Source organism: Mandrillus leucophaeus, unplaced genomic scaffold (assembly GCF_000951045.1).
Source record: "Mandrillus leucophaeus isolate KB7577 unplaced genomic scaffold, Mleu.le_1.0 Scaffold16, whole genome shotgun sequence".
In the NCBI taxonomy this organism is placed as follows: Eukaryota; Metazoa; Chordata; class Mammalia; order Primates; family Cercopithecidae; genus Mandrillus; species Mandrillus leucophaeus.
The window spans coordinates 6546588-6557393 of NW_012101587.1; the positions used below are offsets into that span (position 1 = coordinate 6546588).

Consider the following 10806-nt stretch of genomic DNA (forward strand, 5'->3'; position numbering starts at 1 on the left):
ATTTAGAGGACAAGAAAAAGTTTCAACTAATACAGGCAATAGCCAAAAAATAAAAAATAAATAAATAAAATCAGCTCAAGAAATCATCTGTATGTAATTGACAACTAAGAAATGTTACAGTGGTAGGGAAAAAATGGCAGTGTCTATGATAAAAAGGAAATTGTATATAGTCTCGATAATTAGGAAGGCTATCTTTGAGTAAACTATCCCAAATTGTTCAAGGAGACAATTTGTCTCTAGTTATGACAGATTTACAAGAATTAAATCCTGTGTACCTATATGGGAATATCTGTGGCAGTAGGTTTCAATAACATATGGACAATAGTGGTTGAAAAGCTCAGAGCCTCAAGGGACATTAATAATAATTTTTGTTTTTGAGACGGAGTCTTGCTCTGTTGCCCAGGCTGGAGTGCAATGGCGCAGTCTAGGCTCACTGCAACCTCCTTGGCCTCCTGTAGCTGGGACTACAGGCACTTGCCACCACACCCGGCTAATTTTTGTATTTTTAGTAGAGATGGGGTCTCACCATTTTGATCAGGCTGGTCTCAAACCCCTGACCTCGTGATCTGCCCACCTGGGCCTCCCAAAGTGCTGGGATTACAGGCGTGAGCCACCGCGTCTGGCCAATGATGATATTTTCAAAGGAAGAGAGGGAAAAGATTAAAAACTGTTACCTCCACTGTTGAAGTTAATTTTTCAAATGTCGCTTAGGGACTCCTGATTTCAGAATTTATGATCCCTTCTCAATTCAATTTCTATTCAACTTGGGAGAGCCATCCTTTATGGCTGGCTCTTTAATGTGGGCATTCCTGGTCCTCTGTCCTGGACCCTTTTCTCACTCTCCCTAGCTGATTGGTTTCCTCGGGAGATGTCCTTTCTTTCAAATTTATTTCTTTACACCTCTCCAGACATCCACACATCTAGTTCTAACCTCCGTAGTACAATTTGACCCAAGTCTTCAATTACTCATTATCCTTTACTTGTTGAGAGCTTAGAAATCTAGAGAAAGGGCTAAGCATAGAGGTGCAGATGTGGAGTATGTTATAAGGAGTTGGTGAAGCAAAGAGGTGTGGAGATGGCACAGCTGGAAGAAGACGCGAGCTTGCCAACTTGGAGAGGTGGAGTGGCACGTGGTGTGGCGAGAGCTTCGGGAGGGCAGGGTGTGAGTGGAGTTTCTGCTTCTGCAGGTCGGAGGGTGGGCGGCGATGCGGAGGTGGGTGGATGGGTTTGGGTCAGAAAGGGCCCTTTGTGCCCTGTAAGGAGCTGGGTGTGGGTTGTATAGGGAGCTTTCAAAGGATTTTAATGAGAGTTGGGATGTGCTTGGATTTGCCTTTTAGAAAAATTACTTTGGTGGCAGAGAGGAGGATGGAGTGAGAGGGGCTCAATTTGGAAGGTAGGGATCCGTTAGAAGGCTGCTGTGGGAACCCAGGTGGGAAGTGTTGAAAAGCCCAAACTAAGGTCCTGGCAGTGTAGGATTAAGAGGTCAAAATTTGGAGTGTCATTTAGGGGAGTGAACTGGGAGAGATTTATCATTAATTGGACATGGGAGTGGCAAGAGAGATGGAGGGATCAAGGGTGACTGTCAGATTTCTGACAAAGAAATTGAGCAGATGGTGACATTTCTCATCAAAAGGACAGCATAATGGAAGTGAGTTTTCAGGAAGAGATGGTAAATTCAGATTATCCTCACTGGTGCTCTCTCTCTCTCTCTGTCTGTGTCAGGCACACACACAATGCCATCATGCTCTTGCTGGGGAAAAAGCAAGTTATATTCAAATACAAATTCAGTCATTGCTTCAGGAAGAAGTCCTTGGGAAAAGTAGTTTGTTTTGTTAATGGCTCTCCCATACACCCTCCGGGATGCCCACGTGCTTCCTGAACATGGAGACGCTCTGTGTGGCATGGGCACATTTGGGGGTAATTTGTAGGTCTGCTGCTTACGTCAATGACCTTGCGGTCCTGACCTCAAAGAACTTTGGGTACAAAACATCTTATGACATTGTTCTTAAAAGGTCTGACATCAGATTAGCCCTTACTACAAGAAGAGTCTTCAAAATAGGGAATTTGGTTGAAAATATTTCCAGCAGGCTATTTAGTATTTTGCTAAACTTCCCTTTACACACTTGTGTTTTTTCATAAACCCATACATAAAATTTCCTCACAATTCTATATTTTAACAATGTCCCTATTGACTTATTGATATAGAATAACTGTTCTTACAGTCATTCACTTTGTCAAACAGTTTCTGGACTCGCCGCAGTCCTGATGGCCAGCCTCGAGTGTGCCTTGGTTTGAGGGTCTCCTCTCTCCCTCACGTGCTGTGGCATTCAGACGTTCCATGTTGGGCTGACCGGCCCAGGTTAGGCTGGCCTCCCGGCTTGCTTTCCGAATATCATATTCAGACTCCCAATCTCATCATCACCCTGCTGACTGATCTTGAGCACAAGGATAACTAGAACTCCAGTTCGTTATATAATGTCACTTTTTAGTCACATTTTCATCCAGATAAATTTTGATTCCAACAGCTGACCTTTACACTCACCCATAGGCTTGATGCCTTGTTCTAGCCTGTGGTTTATTAAAATAACATAATGTATAAAATGTAATACAAAATAACAAATATACATAAATACACATATAATTCCGCTATCATATTAAATCATATCCAATACTCAATACATTTAAATCATTATATATTTGACATGTAAATTGTAATAATTTAAATATATATTTATAATAAAAGTAACTCTATTATAAAAATAATGAGATATAAAATTAACAAAATAAATACACACATGTATATATAGTCAAGCGCACACACACACCCAAGTATGCATGTATGTATGCATATATGTGTGCATATGTATATATTTGGCAGAGTGCAAGTTTCTTTAATAAGAAAGGGAGACGGACATTTTGCTCTGGGTATATGAGTAGTGTGAAGGCCAAGACACTGGCCTGAGGCAGGAGCCTTGCTGGAGAGGGCAGTGCTACTCCTCTCCCAACTGTGTGGTCCTGGGACTGGCTGGAGTTCACATCTCACGTTTCAGTCCCACTTACCAGCCTTATGACCTTGGGGAGGACAGTGAACCTCTGAGCTGTGCCTCCTCGGCTGTAGAATGGAGTAATCATGGCACTCACGTTGCTGTGTTGTGGAGGAGATTGAATGAAACGATGCTTTGCCAAATGCCTTGTGCAAAATAAGCCCTGGGAAAGTCAGTTATGTTAATGCATGGTGTTAATTACTATCATTTCCCTCTTTCTAGTGTTGCTTATGCTGTTTCTCAGGGTTAAAGATTGATTTAAATAAGCAGAAACTTCTTGAACTGTTTTTGTAAAGGTTTGTTTGTTTTTTTTCTCTTCTTGAGCAAAATCATGGCTGCAGTAGATTTTTAAGTTACACCACATACCTCAAACTAAAAAGGCAACTTATAGAGCACATCACTAAAAATCTTTTTGGGAGAAGATCTTGCAAATTGATCCAGGTGTGTTGTGAATCTGAAAATCTAGTTAGGTTGAAGGTACTGTGCTGCTTTCAGTTTTTTTCTGAAGAGACAAGGGCTTGTGAGGGTCCTGGGGTTATCCAGAAGACAAACGGATTCCAAACTGGCGCCAGACCTCCCTGAGCTGAGTCCCTCATCTCCCACAGAGGCTAATGGCTGTTAAGATCCATAAAAACGGCTGGGCGTGGTGGTTGATGCCTGTAATTCCAGCACATCACAAGGTCAGGAGATCAAGGCCATCCTGGCTAACACGTGAAACTCCATCTCTACTAAAAATACAAAAAATTAGCTGGGTGTGGTGGCGACGCCCATAGTCCCAGCTACTCGGGAGGCTGAGGCAGGAGAATGGCGTGAACCTGGCAGGTGGAGGTTGCAGTGAGCAGAGATCACGCCACTGCACTCCAACCTGGAGACAGAGTGAGACACTGTCTCAAAAAAAAAAAAAAAAAAAAATTCCACAAAACCACAAGACGCAAATGGTAGCCAGCACCTGCTGTAAACTCGAAGCCTCCCTCACAGTCGCTCTACTGATGTGGTTCTATCTAAGTGCCGTTTCTTCCCGAAGTGTTTTTACCTTGAGTGTGATGTTGCTGTTGTTATTTCAGAGGCTGCTGACAGCTGTGGCTTCAGTGTTTTTGATTTCCTCTTGTTGCAATGGCTTCAGTTAGAACCTCAGCCATGGGTGCTTGGGAACAGGCCTCCTATTTTGGCGTCTGTGTCTTTACTGGCCTCCCGCATGGCTCTCGAGTTAGGCAATGTCAGAAACTTCATTGTATCAAAGACCAGGATCTGTGGCACCAGCAGCAGCTGTGAAATTACAGTAGGAGCAGCATCTGGTTCAGGACCTGAAACTTTATTCTGTAACTACCTATGGAATACTTACAGAGTGTCTGCGATGCATCAGGTGTCAAACTCTGTTGGGGATACGATGATATGTGAGATCTTCCTGTCTTCAATTCACTTACAGTCTGGTGGAGGAGAGGGACAAATACACAGGAAACGTTGTAAGTGCAATGACTGTTAAGTCCAGGGGCTGTGGGAATGTGGATGAAGGGCCGTAGTCCAGCCTTCCTGGGGAATGGATACTCAGAGAAGGTTTTGGACAGCTGAGATGAGTTCCAGTTGGGAGCAGCTGGGGGTAGGGAGAGTAGGGAAGGAATTCCTGGCAGAAAGAAGAGTGTACTCCAAGTCCTGGAGGTGAGAGAGAACATGCTGTTTGGAGAAACTGTGCAAAGTTAAGTGTATGTCTGGAACATAGATTCTAGGGGCTGGGGGGTGGCAAGATACAAGCCTGGAAATCAAGAAAATATTTCATTATAACAGCTTTGAAAGCTAGATGAGAGAGCTTCATCTGTAGGGTTGTGGGGTCACGTTGAAGGGTTTTAATCAGGGATAAAATGATCTGACATTTGCAAGGCCCCCTTCCAGAATTCACTCAAGAGACTAAATCGCAGAGCTGAAGGTTGCTTGATGAGCAAAGAGCTGAGTGATTGGAGGAAATGATCCCAGCCAAGAAGCTGAGCTGGGTGATGTATACCTCTGTGATCCTGGGGTATTCTGTCTAAAGAACTGGTTCAGCCATGCAAACTCCTTCCCAACCATGGAGCGCACCCACTCTCTGGATAATCACCACCTCCAAGGTCGCCATTGCTGCATCACCACGCCCGTGTTCCCAGGGTGAGTGCTTATTTCACAGGGTTTCTTGTTAGAATGATGCTTTCCCTGTGAACTCTCAGGTTCCATTCATTAGCAGTACACTCAGACTTCATTTCTTCGGGTAGGTTACCGTGGGAACGACGGCTGCAGGAGATGAGCTCCTGCGGTCTCACTGTGGGGATGGACCCTGCAGTGGCCGGCAGCTCCCAGTGCACTGGCCATCCCCACTTCCCGGTGGGTTAGTAACAAGAACAACAACAAAAATGCCTGATTGGAGGAGAAGCAGCATGGGGCTCGGAAAACATGAAATGTGAAGCAGAAGCAGTTAGATTTGATTTCTTCTCTTCCATTCACTCCCTGTTCGACTTTGGGCAAGTGTCATCATTTATCTGAGCTTTAGTTTGTCTGTGTGTAAAATGGAATTAATGGGGCTGCTCTCCTGTGGTTGCTGAGAAGACTGGAGGGGTGAATGCCTCTGAAAATGTTTCATAAATTGTTGCTTTATGCACAGTGTAAAAACAAAGCATGTACTGGAATGCTTATGTTTTTACAAAAAAATTTACCTGCACTTTTCAAACCTAATCCTCAAAATAATCCTTTTTTTAAAGAAAACAGAGCCTACAGGAGATGGATTGTCTTGCTCATGATCAAGGAGCTATGCAGGTGGGGACAGAATGGATTGTCGGTTCTTCCGATTTCTGGACCAGGGCTCTCACGACCACGCTGCTCAGCTGCTTAATGCAAGCCAAAGGTTCATCTTGCTGGCTTGCACTGCTCAATCAAGGACTCTGTGTACTTTCCTCCCTTGGAATTGGAAGTGCAGACACTTAATTATAACTTTCGATTGCTTGAAATTATAGGGCTATAGAGTGACTGGCACGTGTTTCTGAGGAAAATCACATTCTACATCCTGAAATAACCATCTCCTTTTTTCATATTCAAGACAAATGCAGGGATCTAGCCCATGCATCATACACTCAAAGTGTTTCCTAGGATGACTTGGGAGCTTTGAAAAGAACTCTTTATGGAAATAAGGGGTGGGCTATTACGTCACGCTTCTCCATCCAGTCGTTTAGGTTTGAACTGATGCTGCCCCAGACCATTGGGAAGAATTTGGAGGACTTATTTATGGCTTCTTGGTAATAGTGAGAGCACTGGCCTCCTGAAAGAGGACCTCATATTGGAGGAGGTGGGGCATTGGGCACAGGGTACATAATGGAATGACAGATGGAAACTTCAGAAATTCATCAGGGAGCGGCATTTTGTTTTGAGACAGGGTCTTACTCTGCCTCCCAGGCTGGCGTGCAGTGGCGCAATCTCAGGTCACTGCAGCATTGACTTCCCGGGCTCAAGCAAACCTCCCACCTTAGCCTCCTGAGTAGCTGGGACCACAGCGTGCACCACCACGCTCAGTTGATTTTTTTGTGATTTTAGTAGAGATGGGGTTTCGTCATGTCACCCAGGCTGATCTCAAACTCCTGAGGCCAAGCAAACCACTCACCTTGACCCCCCAAAGTGCTAGGATTACAGGAGTGAGCCACAGAGCCTAGTCTAGGAAACAGCATTTAAAAAACAAAACAATCAAACCAAACCCCCCCCCAAAAAAAACCCATAAATCTATTCTCCCACAGTTCTGGAGGCCACAGTTCTGATTTCAAGGGGTTGAGAGGGCTGTGCTCCTTTTAGGGAAGACTCTGCCCTTGTCTCCTCAGTGTCAGATGACCCCCAGTAGATCTGGACACTCTCTGACCTGCAGCTGTTCACTCCCATCCTGTCCTCACATGGCCTTCTTCCCTGCATGCCCCCCTGACTCTCCCTCCCCTTTTCCTTATGACACCAGTCTTTGGACGTAGGGCCCACTCAAATCTAGTGTAAGTTCATCTTAACCAATTCCATCTGCAAAGACCCTGTTTCCAAAGAAGATCACATTCTGAGGTTCTGGGTGGTCACGAATTTTGGGGGAACATTATTCAGTCCCCTATAATCTTCATTTATAAAGCAGGAGAAAATATACCAAAGCACTTCAAGCAAGTGAAGAGTGTCGAAGATAAATCATTGTAAAGGCCAATATCAACTCAGTCACTGGGTTTTCATTAATTACTAGTAAAACCACCACATCAGCCTCATCAAATGTGTCCATACTACCTAGAGCAGCACAGGAGGGGGGCCCAGTCTTCCACGTGCTTTCACTGAGACCTCCCTTCCCTGTCGTCGGCAGAGCCAGCCTAATCACTGCAAACTGGCCACTTACAGGAGCAGTTCTAGGAAGCAAGCTATGAAGCAAGCTATAATTAAAGCTGATTGCTAACCCATTCCCATGAGAACATCGGCACAAATCTCAACTGATCAGGAAATATTAATTTTGTGAAAAAACCTCCATTGGAGGAAACTTGAAATTCTGTATTTTCTCTGCACACATTGGCCAAGTATTTGCATTGGACTTCAAAAAAAAAAGATTATAATTACAGCAGGTGTAGAAAGTCATTTTTGACAGGATAAACATGGAGGAAAAACACAAGTAAAGACCCCAGGGTGTAAGGAGTCTTGTTGCATGGTTGGTGTGGCTGCAGCAGTGGGTGTTCGGAGAAGGAGGCAGGATATGGCACCTCCTTTCCCAACACCATGCTATTTGCCCTCCAAGTCTTGGTGTGGGCATAATGTCCTGAGTGGACCTGGCATGAGTGGGTGGTCCTCTCTTTCCTCCAGCAGCACCTGGTCAGTGTCTTCATTACGTCACCCATGCCAGTGCATCCCAAATGCTTATTTGATCAGTTGCTTTGTCCCAAGACTGAGTTTTCAGAGGGAAGGTTCTATGTCATTTCTCTGTCTCTCTCCTTTTTTTTTTTTTTTTTCCTGAGACATGGTCTTACTCTCTCACCCAGGCTGGAGTGCAGTGGCTCAATCACAGCTCACTGCAACTTCTGCCTCCCAGGTTCAAGTGATTCTTCTGCCTCAGCCTCCTGAGTAGCTAGGATTATAGGCACGCATCACCACACTTGGTTAATTTTTGTATTTTTCAGTAGAGATGGGGTTTCACCATATTGGCCAGGCTAATCTTGAACTCCTGGCCTCAAGCGATCTGCCTACCTTGGCCTCCCAAAGTTATGTCATTCTTCTTTGTAGCCCTAGTGCCAAGCACCTGCCTGACCAGGACTCACCAAATGTTGTATAAGTAAAATGCTTAGATTGGGGCAAAGCCATATATCAAGATTAAGCAATGCCTTGGGAATGTTCCAGAATTCTTCAGACAGCTCTGATGTTTGAATGGAAGAGACAATTTATCTTTCCCTTCTCCATCCTGATCCCTCTGGGGCCATTCAGGCGTTGAGGTAAATAAAGCAGGGTTCATGTACGTATATATAAGCCTTGTTTTCTCTTATTTAATCTGGAAAATCAGAGAGACCCATGATTTTAAGGAAGGCAAGGACCAAGCACTGAACAACTCAGATGAATTGTCATTGGAATTTCTGTTTGATGGACCAGAGTTGGGGTGGTGGAGGTGGGAAGTGTGTGAGGATATTGGGAAGGTCATTCAGCTGCATATTCACAAAGCAGGAAGGAATCACTGAGAGCAGCGTTTCTGCAATAAATTGTATTGTGGTCTCCAACTCCTCGGGCCTCTACCTATTGGAGGGTGTCATGTCCTACTTGTTGCCATGTGACTGTGAGTACTGCCATGGAGGGGACACTTCTCTGTCTCTCTGCCGGGTTTGGCCACTTGACCTCTTTGGCCAGTGGAATGTGGTGGATGTAGCATAAGCTAGGTCAGGGCTGAAGCTTTAATGCCATTGCTGTTAGCTCTGCCAGAGGATGGGTGTGACTAACACACAGGTTACTCTCTGGGATAAGGAGACACATGTCACAGGGGACCCGCAGCTTTCATACAGTATGAACAATATATCAATCTTTGATGAGAAATAAGCCTTGATATTGCAAGCAACTAAAATTTTGGGATTGTTAGCACAGCAAAGTTTGCCAATACAATTTCAGACTTGAGCAATTTCCAAAGAAATTGCTTTTAAAACAGCTGCAATTGCTGGGTGCGGTGGCTGACGCCTGTAATCCTAGTACTTTGGGAGGCTGAGGTGGGTGGATCACTTGAGGTCAGGAGTTTGAGACCAGCCTGGCCAACATGGTGAAATCCTGTCTCTACTAAAAATACAAAAGTTAGCTGGGTGTGGTGGCACATGTCTGTAGTCCCCATTACTTGGGAGGCTGAAGTGGGAGAATTGCTTGAACCTGGGAGGTGGAGGTTGCAGAGAGCTGAGATGGTGCCACTGCACTCCAGACTGGGTGACAGAGTGAGACTTGATCTTAAAAAAAAAAAAAAAGAAAAGCTGCAATCAAAGTAAAACAAAAACACACATTGTGTTAACATAATACATTGTATTTTTCTAGTTTATTTTTTAATGCTTTCATGTTGCTATTTCACTGAATCCTGGTGGTCACTTTGTTAGGATAGGTATTGTAATCTCTATTTTCTGGGTCTAGAAATAAACAAGACATACTCACATCTCACAGACAGCAAATGGCATAGCTGGAAACTGAGCTCTGGATTTTTTACATTAAACCTCAGGCAATCACACCGTGGCTTCCACTCAACCCAGAGGGGGATGGTTAACTGAATCCTGGTGATGTGGTTTGGATCTTTTTCTCCACTCAAATCTCATTTTTAATAGTATTCCATAGTGTTGGAGGTGGGGCCTATTGGGAGGTGATTGGATCGTGGAAGAGGTGTCTCATGTGTAGCATCTTCTGCCCTCTCTCTCTCTGCTGCTCTGGCCATGTGAAGTTCTGGCTCCCCCTTTGCCTTCCACCATGATTGTAAGTTTCCTGAGGCCTCCTCAGAAGCCAAGAAGATGCCAGCATCATGCTTTCTCTACAGCCTGCAGAACTGTGTACCAATTAAATCTCGTTTCTTTATAGATTACTCAGTCTTGGGTATTTCTTTATAGCAATGAGAGAATGGACTAATAAACCTACTGATGACCAGAATTGCACTAGTTTGGGGGTTCTATTTTGGCCAGGGCTACAGTGGCTTCAACTGTGAATTCTTGACTTGCAAGGATGGAAATGATGCATTCAGTAGTGACCCCTAGGGATGGGTCTCTGTCTTGTTTACAAAAGGGTCAAAATAAATGCACATTCATTTCTATACAAAATATGCTGGAGAAAGTGCTAGAACACTCATGCACATTCCCGCACACATCACCTTAGGAATGGTATGAATCAACATTGCTGGTTGCAAATCGAGTTGATACGTAAATGTTTACCAATGAGAATGCACAAACACTGACCAATAAGAAAAAATCCATAACCTGGAGCATCTCTGGGAGAGGGTCTTTCCATGTTTTTTGGACAATAATGAGGACTTCGTCAGCAAAAGTGGCAGCAGCAGTTGTGGGGTGTGCCTTATGGTGATTTGGGGTATTTCAACCAATGCATGTAGAACTAGTTCAATGTTTAACAATTGGTGCAACAGAATCTGTGCATAATAATTAAATATCAGCCATATTTATTTGCAAGAAGGAAAGTGATTTATTATTATTATTATTATTATACTTTAAGTTCTAGGGTACATGTGCATAATGTGGGTTTGTTACATATGTATACTTGTGCTATGTTGGTGTGCTGCACCCATCAACTC

At 44.1% G+C, this 10806-nt stretch overlaps 1 pseudogene; it reads left to right on the top strand.

Moving 5' to 3' along the window:
* Positions 1–1075: 1075 nt before the first annotated feature.
* Positions 1076–10806, top strand: part of LOC105536524 — a 144292-nt pseudogene continuing 134561 nt past the window's right edge.